The following is a 19,870-nucleotide window of genomic DNA, read 5'->3' as shown; positions in this document are numbered from 1 at the left end:
ACTTCCTCGAACCATTTAGAATGAGTCCTAGAACGTAATCCTTTAAAGTTCGAAATGAAGAATGTGCACATTAACGAATTCCGTTCAAGAGTTTCTCTCTCATTCTCTCAGCAACTAATTTGTTCGATATATTTAGATATCGAGTAAACCGGTTTCTATTGTTCTACTAGTTTCGAACAAACTAGTAGCAACTCTTTAGATATCAAAAAGCTTAAAAAATATATATATATATATATAAAAAAAAAAAAAAAAAAGTACCATGTCATTTTCCTTAACTGCAATAATATTTTAAACCGTTTGATTCTTTGTATTATGCTTTTTAAAGTTGATTTTGACTTGTGTGTAATGTATTGTAATATGGTTTTTATGTGTAACGAAAAATAAATAACATGTTGTTAATTTAAGTGTACAGAAACGCTATTGTTCTAGCAAAGTTCTTATTTTCGCTTTAACTAGTGCTTAGTAGGTGTAGGTTACATAGGCAATTTGATAAATTAAAAAAATTTTGTAAGCATTTTTATGGATCATCTTAGTTTATCTATGCATTAACTAGATAATCCTTAGGATAACTGATTTCTAAACTTTAACGGTGACATTATGAATGATTAAGGGTTGACTTCAGTTAACATACCCATTACTATCCAGAAGTCAATTTCAATGTTCATAGGGATGGAAAAAGTTTTTAAAAATTCACTCAACCTATGACATTTCGTTTGACCTGAAAAATCATTTGACTTGAACCCCATGTAAAATCTATGAGAGATGTTGCAACAGTGGGTAAAAAAGTCGAATTCAGTATCTCCATATTTTGGTGCTTATATGCGTTTTAATCCTCTGCAAGAGAAACTGGATGTGGGGTATTTGCAAAGCTTTGTCGACTTATTTCCTTACCAAACTCAAACTGTTATCAAATCCGAATGTGGAGGTACACGATACTAATCAAATTTTTCGCAATTTCTCTATCTAGAGGTGACTAATTTCTTGTCCTCTATAAACTCAAGGAATATAAAAGTCTTAAGGGACGTTTTTGACGAAAAAAATATTGGTATTTCTCAATAAGTAGGGCAGTATTAAAAAAAAAAATTTTAAAAAAAACCCAACGATTTCTGAAAACTCTGGGAATTTACTGTTCAGCCTTCACGAGAACTCTTCCAGACGACAGACTCGTTTGTTGGGGTTTATTAGGGTTATAAAGACATCACTTCGGAAAGAGGTATGGAGTTAACCGTTTCGCAATGATTAGGTTGCTGAAGCATTGCTATTTCTTCAATTCTTCCAAATTAAAAATAGTTTTACTCTAGTTTCCATGGCAGCAGACATATTCAAACTTTTAGTCTGGAGAAGTTCTCGTGAAAGCAAAATAGTAAGACAGATTATTAATTAAAATGCTAAGTTTTCTTTAAGTTAGGGACGCACAGCCTTATTAGGATAATGAAAATTAAACCATAAAATGTTTGCAGGCTGACATTTACATAACACTGCAATGATAAAAAGGCAAGGAGTATTTAAATTTTACTTAAAAATAATATATTGCTTGCACATAATATTGATTTAATGTAAATATTTCTTAATACAAATTTTTTGTAACAAATTCTAAATTAATAATTTTTTTTTTAAATTTTTTTTACCTGAAATATTATTTTGGAAACAAAATTTGTTACTGAAGTACATTATTCATGCCTTATTAGAGTTAAGGCTGTAAGAAAAAACTTTATTGAAGTTTTTGATTTTTAGAAATATAAAAAAGTGTTTAATATAGGAGATTATATGAAGGTGATACAGTTTCGTGTTTTTAACAACACTGTTTATGTAAATGGACCAAATACCTTTTTATTTAAAAAAGAGATGATTATCTTATATGGGCGTATCTCTGCCCATATTAGGTAGGTGGCGAAACCCCTAAATTTTCTCATTCCCTCCCCCCATCGGCTGTCTTCCTTCTTGTGAATTATGTTGCACATCTCTGTGTCATTTTTCAAACAGAGTATTAAAAGCAGACCGAAAAAAAAATGCCCTCTTGCCCTTTCTTCTATATTTTTGTTTGCTTTTCTTAACTTGTTTGGGTGGCCTGTTTGATAGGTTAAGTGCTCTCTACCGGAGGCAGTATTTGCAACAGTTCCTTTTTGCCCTTTATGAAATCTACAATTAATAAGGTTTATTCCTTTCCACTTATCAAACGTTTATTTTATTGTCAGAGTGATTTTGGTGATAAAATTCTGATTAAAAAAAACAACATATTTTTATCCATTTCAGCTAATAATTTTTTTAAAAATTTTAATTGTTCAAAATATTTTAAATAAAATAAAAGATGGGCAGTTGCAACATTTTCCCTCATTTTATTATCTATTAATATTATTTTCGCATTATTTTATTACTACGTTTTTATTAAGTTGACTTCGTGCCGTTGAGGATGAAGCTTTGATATCGAAATTTCTAGCACTTCCTGACTAGCTAGAGCCCTTAATTTTATCCCGGTTGTCTGTTCTTGGAAATTGTGTATACCCCTACTGTTTCTTGACCTCTAAGAGCAGAATTTAGCGTTGTTTTGTCTCCGAATCATATCCCGATATGAGAAAGGGCTCAAATCATAGTAGGAGATCTGCGCTAGATCTGGAAATTTCAATTATTTTCAGACAGCTAAATTTATCGTCATATTATTACCGCAAGGAATTTATTATCAATCGAAATGCCAACTATATACCGACGAACTAGAGTGCTTAAGTTTTTACTAGAGCTTCATGTATGATGTAAATACAAATTTCAATCGCTTCCTAATAGCTACAAATCGGATTTATCTTCAAGGAGAATTTATCATTAATCAAAATATTGACCACTTTTTGACAAGCTAATGAGCTAAAATTTTTAAGCTGAAACATTTTAATTCGTTTTATAACTTGCGTTGAGCAATAGCCCAATTGTGAGTTTACTATAATCAATGTTCTACTTCGTAACTTTGTAATTTTCAAGCATTGGGACAAACTATCTTTTCCTGAGGACTTCTTAATGGAATATATCCGCATTAGCGTTACATTGTGAAGAAAACCACGAAAACCTCCGAAGGTTAGCCCTGCGACGAGGATATTCTAATTCATGCTTCCATCTACCACATATGATATTTTACCGACAGTTTTGAGATCGGTGCAATCCAAGAGCAGAATTTATACCAATCACCAGCCGCTGATTTTCGAACCTTGGACACCTCATTAGGAGGCGAACGTTCTATCCCTTTCGCCACCGCAACTGTAATTGGAACAATATTCTAATTGGAAAAGTCTCAATCGTTTTCTAGTACCCAAATACATGATTTACTGCTAGTTTATCATCAGTCAAATTTTCGGCAACTGTTTGATCGAAGTCAGCTTACCGGATATATATATATATATATATATATATATATATATATATATATATATATATATATATATATATATATATATATATATATATATATATATATATATATATTAGTATAAGAAAAATGTAGGTCTAATTTTTCTTAAAAAAAGATAACTGGCTATCTTAGTAAATTTAGCATTTCTTTATTATTAAAATAGCAACAATTAAGAAAAAAGCTCTTAAGCTGCGAGAAACAGTTATGATGACTCATTACTCACTAAAATGGTTTAAATATGTCATAAATGAAGTGCAATAAATAAAGAATGCAGAAACTCATTCCATTTCATTCACGCTCCATACACAAATTCGTTCTATCACGTTAGTAAACATTCGGGACCTAGAGAACAAATATAAATCTCGAACAGGTAACCACCGATATTAAGGCTGTCAAAGTCAAAAGAATGTTTTGAGTTGATGCCCTTTTCTTTACGGCTTTTAGCACCCGATAACATACACCGATTATTGCCGATAAAAGAGTAGTGAACATCTCATTCAAAAGCTTCAGACGATTTAACATCCCCCCCACCCTCCATTAAGGGATCAGCCGCTATGCAAACAAAACTTCCTACCTGTTGTCAATGAGGGAGTTAACAGAGGGGTCACATGCCCATACTCCTATAACAACTCTATGGTCATACCGCACCAATTTCAACCCTCTGGTGTTATGCCACCTACCTTACAAGAATTTACACCCAAATGGATGGAATGCTATCTATTATGTTTGGGGCATTCTTTACCCCTGTATTGTGTCGGCACTGCATTATCTTAACAAGATCTGATGAAACTGCCCCAAAATGGAACTCCGGAAATAAGGGAGATTTCTTTTTTTATTGTTCTTTAGATCAAGGGTTCCCAAATATTTTCACAGATCGGAACGCTTTGAGTAGACTGGAATTTTAACACAATAAATTCGTAGGTTTTTATCTTGGAGATTATCAGCTATTTCTTTGGTGATGGGATTGTATTTTATTTGATCTAGGTAAAGGTCATTCCGATACGCTTTTGTTGTTTTAATTTAGTATTTTTTTGTGTGTGACCAGTTTGGTTAAGTTATGAAAAAATCTTGAAACTTTAATACATTTAAGAAATTTGAAGAAAAAAAAAATGGATTGTTGGAAATTAGTTATGTGCAAATACAACACGAACTTTTAAGGCTTTGTATGAAAATAGTGAATTATGCAATGCAGGTAATTCAATTGCATTTCAGTATATTATTCAAATTTAAGTCGATTTAGTTATGCAGACTTCTGTCAATTCTACAAATTACGAAACTACGATGGCTTTGATAAATATCTTTTCTAGGTGTAAGTGGCAGAAATTCGTGTTCGTACTCTACAATTCCAATTCTTTTAGCTCCAACTGTTCTAATTTATTTTTTACTTCTAATTATTCCAATTTTATTTTTTGACATGTTGCCTACTTCATAAAGAAAATCCCGACTAGAAATAAAATGTTTTTATGAAAAGAAACTTACTATATTTTTTTTCGTGGCTTAGAGGATTCTTCGTCCCCCATTAGGTGGGATTACTTACGCCACTGCTGTGCTTAGTTAAAAACACGTATGCCCCGAATTATATAGTATATAATACTTGAGCCTCCACATACTTGATCCAGGAGTTCCCTTGTCTTCTGGATTGGATTCAAAATTACAAAGCAACGGAGTTGAACATTGGTTGTTGTAAACCCAAAAAATTGGGTCGACTGTTCAACGATGGTTATAAAATTATATAAAAAGAACCATGTAATGGATTTTTGACTCTGGGCCTTATAACTATTTCGATCATTGCAAGAACCATGTAATAGTAGATTTTTGACTGTGGATATTATAGCTGTTTCGATTTGTGCAGGATCCTGGCGCAGATGTAGCATCTCCTGTGTGATAAAAAGTGACAAAAAAACATGCATAAATATCGTTTTATTTTTTGTTTGTTTGTTTTTTTTTTTAAATTTTATTTGGTTCTAAATAATTTTTAAATCCAGACTTAGCTTGTTCTTGCACCAAGTCCTTTGACATTACAGAATCATTTCTTAAGGTCAAGAATTTCTGATTGAAAAAGTTATGTTTAGATGCATTACAGGAGTTGAAAAACTGTTTAGGAAAATTTCTGCTGTTACAACTTAGATGATAATTTGATGAAACTTCCTGAAATAACTGTAAATTCGCTATTAGTATTATTAGAGTGGTTTCACAGTTTTCTCCGTCCAATCTTCTTGATCAACCAGTTCAAAACTGTTTCTTACGGCAAGTAATTACATCTTTCGTTCGTAATGTTAATCTGGTTAAATAAAAAGAGCGGATCAGAAGCATTGCAGAATCATACATTGTTTTCCCACTCTTTATTTGATTATTCAACATCGAAAAATCAACTTATTAATCATCATAGACGGAAAAGAGTTGTATCTATTAGATATTTTCACTTTTTCCAATTTAATTATAAAATTTTAAAAAATTTCCAATTTTTCATTACAGATTGATATAAGTGATGTTTTATTTGCTAGTTTAGCCATTTTTTTATAATGCGTTTAAAAGAAAATCTCACTTTTCTCGTTAAAGACTGAGTAGTACTATATATCACATAGTTTTGCCACTCTTTTTTTTGATTATTCAACATCGAAAAATTCCCTCCTATCCGTCATAGACGGAAAAGAGCTCTATCTATTAGATAAATTTTTCACTATTTTCCTATTTGACTAAACATTTAAAAAAAATTCCCAAATTTCCATTACAGATTAATTTAAGTGTTGTTCTATTTGATAGTTTAGCCATCATTCTTATTATACGTTTAAGAGAAAATCTCTTTCTTTTTTGTTAAATACTGAGACTAGTGCTATTTATTACATAGTTCTGTCACTCTTTATTTGATTATTCAACATCGAAAAATTCTCTTATCATTGATCCTAGACAGAAAAGAGCTCTCACTTTTTTCCAATTTGATTATACATTTTAAAAAATTTCACAAATTTTCATTACAGATCAATTTAAGTGTTGTTCGATTTGATAGTTTAGCCATCATTTTTATTATAAGTTTAAGAGAAAATCTCTTTCTTTTTTCGCTAAATACTGAGAGTAGCGCTATTTATTAGAGAGTTTTGCCTTTTTTATTCATAACAATTCGTTACAAAAATAACAGTGCAAATCGAAACTAGATCAGCAATGCACGGACAAGTTACAAACAATGTCGAATGTTATCAGGTAAAAGAGAAAACAATCTATTATTAGAACACAAATATCACTCTTAATACGAAAGGTAGATTCTGTTAAGCCTTGAACTTCTGTTTATCAACTCTTAACACTACATTAAACGCCGATAGTTATAGCCCACGTACCAACCTGGACACAAAGAGGAGGGGGGGAGTGAGAGAGATATCGTATTTATCCGGTACTCACAACCTACACTAACGTCACGGTGATGCGATAATCTTAAACAAATGCTTAATACATACGCAATAGATCATTTCCAGTTGAACGGTATAGCGAGACTTACACGACCACGCACAACACACAGCGTAATTACATCTAATGGGGTGGAAGGATCCTTCAAGCCAGCCTAGGAAAGAAAAATAGGACTCTACCTCGTAGGTAGCTTTTGTTTGACAATTTTTATTTCCGCTCTTCAGTTTTTATTTTTAGGGGCAGAAAAAAAGGAATCGGAATGGACAGAGTGAGAAAGATAGTAATGTGATGATATAGAAATAAAAATATTATATTAGCAGAGTTTTAACCACAGAATTCACAAAATTTGAATGTTTGGATGTAATTTGGAAAATGTTTTCTTGTCCATACTTGTTCTAGTACCTATATGATTACACGAGACTTTTTAAAACAGCGGGTAAACTGACAAATTTAAAACCTTTTACCTTCAAGTAAAACTTAATATATATCTACTCCAAATCCTGCCTATTCTGATTTCTCCTAATCAAATGTATGACGTCGCATATATTTCTGGTCTAGTGTTTCGCAATTTTTCTTTTAAATAATCAATCAAATGTATGTAAAGGGAAACGGTCCCGTTACAGCTCGTTGTGGGCTCGGGGGTCATGGAGGTTAATGCTTCTGAATTTCATGATCAACGACATGATAATGGCAATGTGGTGCACCCAGGCCTCCTTTACTTTCTAGATATGATGGTACATATCAATCTGAAGCTGAGTTGGCTACAGGCTGTCACTGAATCAGCTATATGACGTAGAATATATTCCAGGACTAGTCTCTATGAAATTTTTTTTTTTTCCTTTTTCAAACAGGCAATTAAAATTTTATGTGATACATCCCAGTTTAAGCGTCTCCCAATTTTTTCAAGCTGGCCTTTCAAGTATTATATAATTTTTATTACCGTTGATTTTATTCGTTGAATTTTTGGATTTACGACTACTAATGTTCAACTCCATAGCCTTGTCATTTTGAACCCAATTCAGAAGACAAGGGAACTCCTGGATCTAGTATTGGGAGAAATTTGCCTTCGCAAAGGACTTTTTGATGAAACTAACCCCCATTTACGTTACATGAAGAGGAAGACTACGAGAATCTCCCACGGTTATCCTGACGGCGAAAGGACTCTAACCCATGATCCATCGACCACGGAGGATATTTTACGTCAGCACTGTGGTCGGTGCAAGCCGGATGCGGAATTCGTATCTACCAGCCATCTCTGGGATTCGAACCCGGTTTATCTCATTAGAAGGCGAACGCTCTATCCCCTGAGCTACCACGGCTTATTACACGGTTCTGGCAATGATCGAACCAGCCATTAATGTTCGCAGTCAAACACACATTGCTTGGTTTAGCACTCATCAAAACAGCTACAATAGTGCTCAGTCAAAAATTAATTACTTGGTTCTTGCACCAAGTTCTTCAATCGATACACCCCTGCAGGCGTGATGCCTATCGATTTAAAGGCTTTGCATCGGTAGAAGTGATCCAAAAAGCTTAGGTTGCTGAAGGGAAGGAAAATGTTATTTCTCACCTCTCACTGAATACTGAATAAATTCAGTGGCGTGTGGAGTGCAGTGGTGTGTGGATGCCCGAGACTGGCTTTCCGATTAGATGCTCTTAAAAAAAAATAGTGTTATCACTGGAGGAGACAAAAGAAAGAAAATGTCAGTTTAATTATAAAAAGAAATTGGAAAGATAAATAATTATAAAAATCTAATTACGCATTTTAACCTTTTGCAATCCTTTTGTTCCTTTGGACTGAACATCAAAAGTCAACACTCTGAAACTTAAATTTTTTTAATATTAGTATTTAGTAACCACGTTATTTTATGTAAATATTATATTTATTTTATGTAAATATTATATTTATTTTATATAAATATTATATTTATTTTACATAAATATTATATTTATTTTACATAAATATTATATTTATTTTATATAAATATTAGTTATTACATATAAATATTGTACTATGTATTTTAAATAATGTAACGTATACATTAGTCTTATTAGCATTTTTAAGTGAAAACGAGCGTTGACATTTCTTTATGGTAAAAAATTTATTACCTACAATAAAGTATTTTTCATTTTTTTTTCTAAATGAAGGAATATTTAATAACTGAAAAGTTCATCATCAAATTTGTAAAATATCGTAGTTTATTCTTCGTAAAATATCTTGTTTGAGCCAAATATTTATGAGTTAAGTAAATTTAATTTCATAACAAAAATAAAAGTAATGGATTAAAGTCTTAAATTCCTATCAGTCAAATGGATGACCCTTCAGCTGTTGCCTCCATAGCCTATACAAGTAAAATAGTTCACATTGTAAATATTGCATATAAGGGTAAAAGGTGTCGAAATGAACATATTATTATTGAAATTTTCAATAAAAAATTAATGCTAACAATGAGAGATATTTTCTTTTATTTATAAGCATTTAAATACATTATTCCTATTTAGCTATTTGGAAACGCAAATACACTGGTTATCATAAATTAAGGAAAAATCACAAAAATAGCGATAACTCTTTCAAAAGTAAGCCAAACCGTGCAAAATTTGCATATGTTGTCCACTAAGAGTAGCTGAGTAAAATTGCAATATGCAAATTAGTGGCGCTGCACTCGGCTTACGTCATCTGCCTGGAGCATAAAAGTCCAAGTTTGAGAGAAAGCACACAAATTTTACTGTGATTGCGACATTGAAAATCTGAGATAGCCAATTCGTAATAATGACCTCTAGGCATCATTTGCCTGAAGAACTACGATGGAGAGCCATCGGGAGACTAGAGGCAGGGCAGAGTCAATCAGAAGTGGCCAGATGGCTAAATGTGAGTCCATCTGTGGTTCATAGACTTTGGAGGCAATTTCAAACCACAGATTCGGCATCTAGGAGGTTCAGTCAAGGACGGCCAACTGTTACGACCAGTGCCGATGACCGATATTTGACATTAAGTGCACGCAGGAATAGAACCGCTACTCCGACACATCTTAGATCCTCTCTTGCTGCAGCCACCGGAAGGTTGGTGTCAACGTCAACTGTGCGCAGAAGGCTCCACGAAGGTGGTCTGTATGCGAGACGACCAGCCATTTGCGTGCCGCTCACATCACGCCATAGGAGAGACCGTTTGCAGTGGGCCCGACAACATGTCCACTGGACGTCAGATCAATGGAGGCCTGTTCTCTTTACGGATGAGTCCAGGTTTAGTCTAGAAAGTGACAGTAGACGTTATTTGATATGGAGAGAACCTGGGACCCGTTATCATCCATCAAACATCCGTGAAAGAGATGCATACGGAAGAGGCAGTGTCTGTGTTTGGGGAGGCATATCCTTAGGAGGGCGCATGTCTTTCCCATGTCTTTCCAAGTCTCCCATGTCTTTCCAAGGGGAACCGTGAATGCTCAGGTTTATCGAGACAACATCCTTGATGCTTATGTGCGCCCATATGCCGGGGCAATTGGTGATTGCTTCCTGTTACAGGACGATAATGCAAGACCACACAGAGCTCGCATTGTTGATGATTATCTTCAACAGGAAACAATTACTCGCATGGAGTGGCCAGCTCGATCCCCGGACTTGAATCCTATCGAGCACGTTTGGGATGCTCTAGGGAGGCGTGTATCTGCCATCAATCCGCCCCCTCAGACCCTTGCCACGCTTGCAACTGCTTTACAAGAGCAATGGCTCTCACTTCCTATTGAACTGATAGACCGCATAATTGAAAGCATCACACATCGCTGTTTGTGCTGTATTGCTTCTAGAGGCAATCATATTCCATATTAAAGGTACTTTTTCTATTGCAAACCGATACTTCCAATTTGTTTATTTTATACATGTGCTAATTTCTATACTACTATTAATGTCTGATAATTTCTTTTTATGTTGTTTAATACCTTACTATGTGTTGTATATTGTGGGTAAGTTTCATAAAATTCCATGTGTAATTTCTTGAGTTATCGCGATTTTTGTGAATTTTCCTTAATTTATGATAACCAGTGTATTTTAAAATGTATTTTTTTATTAACTTAGTGTACTTTTTGAGAAACGAACATTATCGATGTAAGGTGGGTTTAAAAAAGCCTATTTTTCTCAATGTCTTCTAGAAAATAATGATGAAAATTAATGATTTGTAATTTCAAATAAAAATAAAAAACAATTGTTGTTGTAAATGGCAACCTCTAGAGATAGAACTGAAAATGACTAACAAGTAAAGAAAGAAAAGTCGATAAAAACAAAACGCAGAAGATAAATTTAAATGAATAAAAGAATAGAAAATCCTTATTTTTCTTGAAATTAGTTTAACTTCCTTTATAACGGATAAAAGAAGAAGAAAAATATTGAAATACATTGCATCCGTGAGTTGGCCGGATAAATCTCGTTAAAAGTAAAAATTCCAATTCAGATGAAACAAAAAACTAATAATGATAAATTGAGAATAGACATAGGAGGCGGAAAGTGAAAAATTGGCGGATAATGAAAAAGCCGCCAAAAAAAAATTTTTTTTTTGACAGGTGTCAAATATATTGTTTATTTAATTTTAGTTTTGTAAATAGGGCGAAAAAAGTTCGAGAGCTGTTTTCATTTTTATTCTATGAAAGAAGTAATGAACAAATTTTTTTTTTTTTAACATTAAAAAAATATAGGATACGTCTAGTCTACTGACTAGAAAATAAATATTTCTTTAATGATGATTTTTTTTTTTTTGAATAATTACCATTTTATGGGACTATGTTGGATATTATTATTCTAAATTGCATGAAATTTACTGTTCGAAATTGCTCATTTGCAGAAAACAGACACTTTATTTATATTTTTCTACTTTAAAATTTGGAATGAAAAAAAAAAAAGTACCGCACTACCACTTTTACTAATTTTCACAAAATTGCACTAAGTACATTGTTAACTGAAAAGTAAGGTGCTAAGTGACTGAAAAATAAGGTTAGTGCTACTGCTAAAACAAGACAAGAGTTATGCAAATTCTCTCTCATAATATCTTTCTAAAGTCACATCATCTCAGAGTGTTTCCCTTCGTTATGCTACCTACGTTCCTGAGAGATACCCCAGTAATCTTACATCTTTTCCCGTTTTTATATTTCTTCAGATTTAGTTTATAATACCCTTTAATTCTGTTTCTTTGAATATTTATAATTACTTACGTTTGGAGCGGTGTAGCCTATTCTGACTTTTTTTAGGAAATACATTTTATTTTCAGTCCAAGTATTGAAGTTCGAAAGTTCATGAATAATTTGAAAAGTTTATGAATGTTTTACAAAGTTGCGACATAAAACACTTTTAAATTTAAAATCCTACACAAAATCCTACATTAAAGTCAAGAACTCATCTAAATGTTTCTCTTTTTAAAGAGTTTTTCTAGAAGAAAAACTCTAGATTTTTCTAGATTTTTTGTACCTTTAGGAAAACATTACAGAGAGATTTTGCATAGCATTTGTCTTACATAAACCATAATTTCATTTTCCACCTCAGTGATTCTGTGATGCGTAGGAAATTATCTCGCTTGCTCTGACACCACTCTGAAAACGTATGAGTGATTTCAGTTCAGACATTATTGATTTCAGTTCAGACATATGATTGATTTCAGATCAGACATATGATTGATTTCAGATCAGACATATGATTGATTTCAGTTCAGGCATATGATTGATTTCAGTTCAGTTCAGACATATGAGGGATTTCAGTTCAGTTCAGACATATGACAGATTTCAGTTCAGACATGACAGATTTCAGTTCAGACATATGAGGGATTTCAGTTCAGACATATGATTGATATCAGTTCAGTTTAGACATATGACTGATTTCAGTTCAGCCAAATTAGGGATTTCAATTCAGACATATGAGGAATTTCAGTTCAGCCATATTAGGGATTTCAATTCAGACATATGAGGGATTTCAGTTCAGACATATGATTGATTTGAGTTCAGTTCAGACACATGAGTGTTTTGAGTTCAGTTCAGACATTTGAGTGACTTCAGCTTATTTCAGTTCATAAAAAGCGAATGAGCTTATTTCAGTTCATAGAATAATATACATAATGTATCGAGGGTTCGTGTGGTTTGGAGATTAATAAGACTGTCCATAAGACTCCAAAAATTTATTAGTAGAACCTTCCAGAAAATATAGCAATTTTCAGCACTCAATTTCAGCTTGAATTACCATTTTGCAACAGCATTTTGTTGCTGAAATGGTCGACAAGTATCGCCAACTCGCTGAATTGTCTCCAAATCGGCAAAAATGTCGCCAAACTGAGTTTTCCATAAGAAATGAATTAACCGTTATTTTTTTTTTCTAATTCACGTTGGAATTACGCGACTTTCTTAAAAATTTTCTAATTAAACTGGTTTTTTTTTAAAACTCCGTCAGAGATACTTAGCCTAATAACAAAAGAATATTTACAAAATTTTTACACATATTTTCAAATTCGTAACAATATTTTCAAATCCCTTGAATTTTTGTCTCTAAAATGTAAATGTTTATCATGACTGACATACATCATTAGAAAATATGAGAAACGCATATTCCCCCCCCCCCCTTCGCTTAACCATCTGATGCAGAAGGATTACCGATGATCTTTATATATATATTTTTCTGATAACAGCAAAAATATATTTCGGTATTTTCTAATTATAAAAAAACAGTTTAATAGTTACTAAAAAAATCTGTTAGTTTATCGGAATTATATTTGCACTAAAATATAAAATCCAAAAAATTGTTGGATTTTTTTTTTTTAAATTCATATTTAAGGAATTATTGGTTTGTGAATTGAAGAAATTTCAGTGATAATAACTGTCTCTCTTAGACTTAAATAACTGAAAATTTGAAAAATTATTGATCGGAAGGGAGCCGTGTTTGGAAGATTTTACCTTTAACGCAGAAAAAGACATCAGTTTTTAATGATGTATTTCATAATCATAAATTATTAAAGTGCTAAATATAAATTTTTTCACTTATTTTGACCTAAATTAATACAAAATAATGAAAAAGTATGTAAAATACGTTTGGTGAAAATTCCGTGCAGAAGGATTAAAGATGATTTCCCTTGATTTTGATCTAAGTGTTTTACATGGTTGTCTGATTCTCATATCTTTGCAAAACAAATTCGTAGAAAATTTGTTTTTTCAAATTACTGCTTTCTTAAGAAAAATCGAGCTCTTGTAAATAATTTGCATTAATCTTTTATTATTTTTCAACAATTTTCCTAAATCCCAGAGATTATTTTCCGAATAAGTTTGTCAGTTTTAAAAAAAAATCAGAAGATTGTACATCCTTTTAACATTCAACGATTCTAAGCAAGAAAAAAATTCAGTCTCTTTCTATCCCATGTGAAAATCATCTTCGGAACATAACTCAATTTTAATATACGCTTTCAAGTCGCGCCTAAGTAATCAATCAAAGTCGCGATTTAATATAATTTTCATTTAAAAAATATATTAAATTCAATATCTCCAAAACTTGCCTTATTTCTGATTGATTTCACCCACCTAATTACGCTAATAGCCCTGAACTGAGACAAATAAATCATTAAGATACACTCCTCCACACAAAATGCGCAACTTTTCGCGAAGATGATTTCTTTCAAATGCCGATTTGACCTATTGCTTTCGCGGAATTGACACCACTTCATCATGCAAATGCAAGAAGGTCGCACACTATTTACCCAATTTTTTTTCTTCGTTTAAGTACATCAGGGTAATAATTGTCTAACCACTTCTCAGTACAGAGAAAACGGCGTAGAGAAGAGAAAAAAAAAGAAGAAATGATTTCTTCAAAAGAGGAGGAAGTGTAGAGAGCGATTATGTATAGGTTTTCCGATTATGCCTTCTTCATTTTTTTTTCTTCAGACCAACGCCCTCATCTGTGAATTTCTCTGAAATTGCATCTTCCGAATTGTTCAGGAGAAGTTTTCGCGGAAATTGAATACCGATTGGGTAGTTTGCCTACGCGTCGCACAGCACAATTCTGCCTACATCTTTCCTTTTTATTTTTTAAAAAAAGTTAATTTAAGTATTTTTGCGCCAACATTAAAAATTTAAATAAGTTAATCCCAATAGTTTCATTTTAGCATCGGCATTGAGTAGTCCAATTTTTCTTTCCAGCTACGGAACCCAAAATGATCGACCTTCTTTTAGTGGAACCCCGATAGTTAGAAGAAATTTCATTATCAAGTGTGAAAAATATTAATCAACTAAAGATCATTATTTTTCTTTGAAAATATTTAATAAATTAAAATTTTATTAATTATTTTGAGAATATTTAAGGAATGGGGGAAGGATGACATTTTTTTTATCGTGTACTTTTAACAATACTTATCTTTAAAATTGAGTTTTATGTCGGACAATTGAATTTACAGGGCTAAAGTGGCATTTAGTCTTGTTTTCAATTTGATTTTATGGCATGCACAGACTGAAAATGAATGAATTGATATGCAGTTTTAGTTTAAATAAAAATGAAAAATATCGAAAATAAACTTTGAGAATAGTTAACAGATCAATAATAAATAACGAATAAACAATTAATTCGATAAAAAGTTTATCCTAAGGTTTATCTCAACTTAACTTTGCCCCAAATTTCGGGATCCCCTTAACCTTTTCGCGGAACACCATTTGAAATGTTGGAATAGCCAATTTAAGTATAGTAGAACGTTGATTATCCGAAGGTCGATTTACCGGAATGTTCTATTATCCGGATCGTGCCGTGGTAGCTTAGGGGATAGCCGGGTACGAGTCCCAGCAATGGCTGATCGACACGAATTAAAAAAGTTCTCCCCAAAAGCAAATTTCTTCCAATATTTAATCCAGGAATTCCCTTGTCTTCTGGATTGAGTGCAAAATTACAAGGCAACGGAGTTAAATATTGGTAGTCGTAAATTCAAAATTGGGTCGGTAGTTCAACGACGGTTATAAAATAAAATAAAATCATCTGGATCGTTAAAAGACGACGTGTTTTTTCCCCTTCCCCCAATTTTTTTTCTTCATTTTTGCGAAAATGTTTCTTTATTTTCAAAATATCTGAAAGGGCTCGAAAAATGTTTCGAATAAAGGAACAATTTTCTAATAATTTTTTTTTTAATGTTAAAACTTTTAAACACGCTATTTGCAATATTCTATAATAGGCACTATTACAATTGCCAATCCTAAACCTGGAAAGAGCGTGAAGGGTAGTTACTTCTTGTAGCGGTTTTTTTTCTTAAATTTGCCGAATTATCTTCATTTTATGTTATCCGGATCAACCGTGGTTACGATTGGTCCCGAAAATCGGCGTTCTACTGTATTTGTTTTAGTAATTTTGGGATCAAGGGAAATTGAATAAAGCATTGGAACAATTTCGTCTTTGTGGAGGTGTTGTTTAACCATGGAGGAAAAGAACCCGAAAACCTCCCATAGTTAGCCAGATGACAAAGGAGCTGTTACCCATGATCCACCTTATCTCTAGGGATGCTTTTCGTCAGCATTGTGGCTAGTACGAGTTGAGACTGTATTAAAAATCCCTCAACCATCTCCTAGATTTGTACCCGGGTCGTTTCTATATCCTGTTATAGTTTCCAATTTAACCCACATGAGGGGGCAAAACCCGGAGACCTGCCATATTTAGCTCGACAGCAAGGGGACTCTAATCCGTGATTCAGTTATTATTGGAATTATTTTCGGTTAGCCGTTGTGGTCGGTGCGAAGTGGAAGCTGCATCTGGATCAACCCACTGTAGCCTGATTTCGAACCCACGTCTCCTTATTTGGTAGCAAATGCTCGATCTCCTTGAAAAATAATTTTGTCAAATTTTCGATCATCGCTTGAACACTTCATCCGTTTTATACCGCGTCCATGGCCTTGCAATTCTAAAGAAACGATAAGTTTGAAATACTCAATAATACGTCATAGTCATTTTAACAATAATACATTTTAGCACTAAAATAGTGAATTATGTAAACTAAACTTACATACATTGCTCATTAAATAAGAATGTATAAGAGAGATTTGGCAAAATGGTATCTTTCAATACTAAAAGTTTTTGTTTTCTTTTAAGACCTAAATTTTTCTTTAATGCAGCTAAAGAATATGTGAAAGAGTGTCAAAAGGGTTTGAACTGCGGATAGTTTTGTGTCATTACGTGCCGTCCGGAGCGTAACTCTTTCGTTTTGGTGGAGCCATTTTACACTCGTGCTGGCACCCATCTTTTAATGCAGGCAGGCGTGAAATAGTTCTCCCTGATAAAATCTCCGAGACTTCTTGGGAGTTGCCTCCGTCAATGAATAAATTTATTGTAATGGCAACACAAGTGATTTGTCGTGTGCGTCTCATTTTCTTCTCAAGTGCAAGGGAAGAAAAAGTTTGACGCTAGAACGAAAAATGGGTATAAGATTTTAGAATCAGAGAAAATTGAATTTTTAGAGTGTTATGCACAGTGCTAAATTTCAGCAAACAGAATGTTCATAATCAAGGAAACATTCAAAATATCTTTTAATTTTTGTTTTATTTTTTGTGTGAATAGTTTTGGAGAAAATAATGTTACAACACAACTCCAAATTGTTCAGGGAGGCGTTTTTTTTTTCCTTCTTTAAAATTTCGATTTTAAAAGAAATCCATTTCCAGAAACTTTTTAAGTATTATTCTGAAAACTATGATGAACAACACTTTGATCTAAAAATGCCACGCCTAGAATAAAAACTGTTTAACATTATATTCTCACAAATCCCTTGTAGGATAATACGGAAAACAATGAAACATTAAAAAAATATAAATACTGATGAAAATATTTCATTTACGTGACAATATTTTTCGTTTAGGAATAACGTAAACGTAGACTTAAAGGTACGAAAACTCATTAAAATGAAATATTTATTGCAGTTCGATCACTTTTTGTATATGGTTAAATATTCGTAGCTTTAAAATAATAGGGTACTGTTTTTTCTATATATATCTTATCCAAGTAAGGATGAGAGAAAAATGTTACAATATTGATTTTTCAATTAAAATTTTATTTAAAAATTATTCATTTTTCTATTTTAATGAATAGTTTTGAGATTTGACGTAATTTAAACACACTCCTCTACTTATCTCCAAATTAAATAGTAAAGGACTCAAAATAAATACACGACAAGAAAATTACGCCATGGAAAAATCTCAACTTTGAAATAAAAGTTAAATTTGGGAAAAGAAAAGAGAAAAAAAAATCTTCGCGAGAGAGTTTTAGAATGTCATAAAATGTATTACAGCGTAAATCTTGCTTAAATCAAAGTTACGTATTTGTTTTTAAATTTAATCCTAAAAATTTTAAAACTAGACTACGGTAGCATAAGTCTAAGTTAAAAATGAAATCAGAGGGGGGAGGACGTAGTAAATTTCTTAGGTAAAAATAAGAAGGGGTTTGTTTATTTTTGTTGATAAGAGGAAAGTCCGAAATTGCCCAAAACTTGCTTGCGTAATATTTGAAGAGCCTAAATCGCCTAGGAACTTACATTTGAATGCTTTCAAGATTAGGAATCCGAATATGGCAAGTGTTCCAATATTGTTTACCTATTTGTTTTATTTCAATATAATTGTTCTCTCTCCCCTCTAAATAGCAACAATTTATACGGATCCACAATGCGTAAGTTATTTAACCCTGCTTACATAAAATAGGATAAGATAAGATATTGATACGATGTACTTAGCTAATACAAGTCTATTATAATTCACTTTCATTTCCAAACTCTTTGATAAGCATACTTCAAAAATGCGGAAAAAGCTCGAAGTGAACAATATATCGTTCCGCATTTAATCATCGGTTAATATCCGAAAAGCATTTAAAATCCTCTTTTAGCTTCCAATAGTAGCAGCCCATCGAAAATTGTATCCACATATAAAACGTGCCAAAACACGTTAAAACCAAACAAAGCAGATCCTTCAAGGAAGTTCTCTTGACTTTTGTTTCAGGTAAACTCGAAAAAAAAGAAAAGAAGAAAAAAAAAGAAGACCTTGAAGCAAAAAGAGAAAGCCGCTACGAAATAATCAGTCTCTAATCGCGGAAACTGATTCTCTCTTACTCATCCTGTTACTCATAGTAGGACGTATTTTGGAATGTCCGTTTTTCCATTCACTTTCAAAAACCCCTTTTACACACTAGACATTCCCAACATTTTTAAGTCGACGCGCGAAAGATCCTCCTGAAGATAAAAACCACAAATACCTGTTATCACAAAATACATTCCATTCCTTCACTTTAAAAAAAAAATGTTCTTATCATCAGGTAGTAAGGAGGGGAAGGGGGGAGCTGGGAAATCGAGGGGGTGTGCCGGAGCGGTTGAGGGTGTAAACAACTAAACAAACCCTGATTGTGCCCAAAGTAGGCTTTCGCTACTAGGTGGTATTTATTACTGTGACTTTGCTTTTTGTGGATTTTCTTTTTTCGTAGGCTACTACTTACTCATTTATAAGGTCGCGCCATTTAAAGTTCTGATGCTTCGTGAAAAGAATCCCTGATAAGATTCGGCTCTTTTCTTCCATTTTTACCTGGAGATCTTAATCTAGTCAGGATGGAACGTGTTGTAGTAGGAAAGAGTGCAATACGCCGATAGCGGTTTGGAAATATTTGTAGCATTTTTGATGATTTGCCTGTAACTCTCATGCCGCGTTTCGTAAGGCGCCCAATAAATTTTCTCTAGAAATGTGGTGCAATAGATGAGCAATATATATATTTTTAAATTTAGCCCGTTAATTCCTTCTTCTTAATATTGCCGCATTTTATTTTATAATCGGCGTTGAACAGCTGACCCATTTTTCGATTTACTATTATCAACGTTTAACTGTAGTTTTGAACCCAACCCAGAAGAGGGGAGCTTCTGTATCAAAGATAGAGACAAATTAGCTCCGTGGAGGAACTTTTCATGAAAATAAAAAGCGTTTGTTTTACGTAGAGAGGAAATCATCTCACGGTTAACTCGACGGCATGAGGATTCGAACCCGCAATCCGTTCACTGAGGATATTTTATGTCGCGAGCTGGGAGCCGAGCCTCTCACCTCTATGGGGAACGAGCTCTCTATTCTCTGAGCC

The 19,870-nt window shown here is 33.0% G+C and overlaps 1 protein-coding gene across 2 annotated transcripts in view; it reads left to right on the top strand.

Annotated features, from left to right (window-relative positions):
• The window catches only part of LOC107444955 (uncharacterized), a 124,621-nt gene that overhangs the window by 66,191 nt on the left and 38,560 nt on the right, over nt 1-19,870 (top strand). The window lies entirely within an intron of this gene.

The sequence above is a fragment of the Parasteatoda tepidariorum genome, chromosome 3, assembly GCF_982258835.1.
Source record: "Parasteatoda tepidariorum strain Cologne lab strain chromosome 3, Ptep-v5.0, whole genome shotgun sequence".
Taxonomy (NCBI): domain Eukaryota; kingdom Metazoa; phylum Arthropoda; class Arachnida; order Araneae; family Theridiidae; genus Parasteatoda; species Parasteatoda tepidariorum.
The sequence above is the reverse complement of the archived record's forward strand: the minus strand, read 5'-3'. Positions and strand labels throughout refer to the sequence as shown.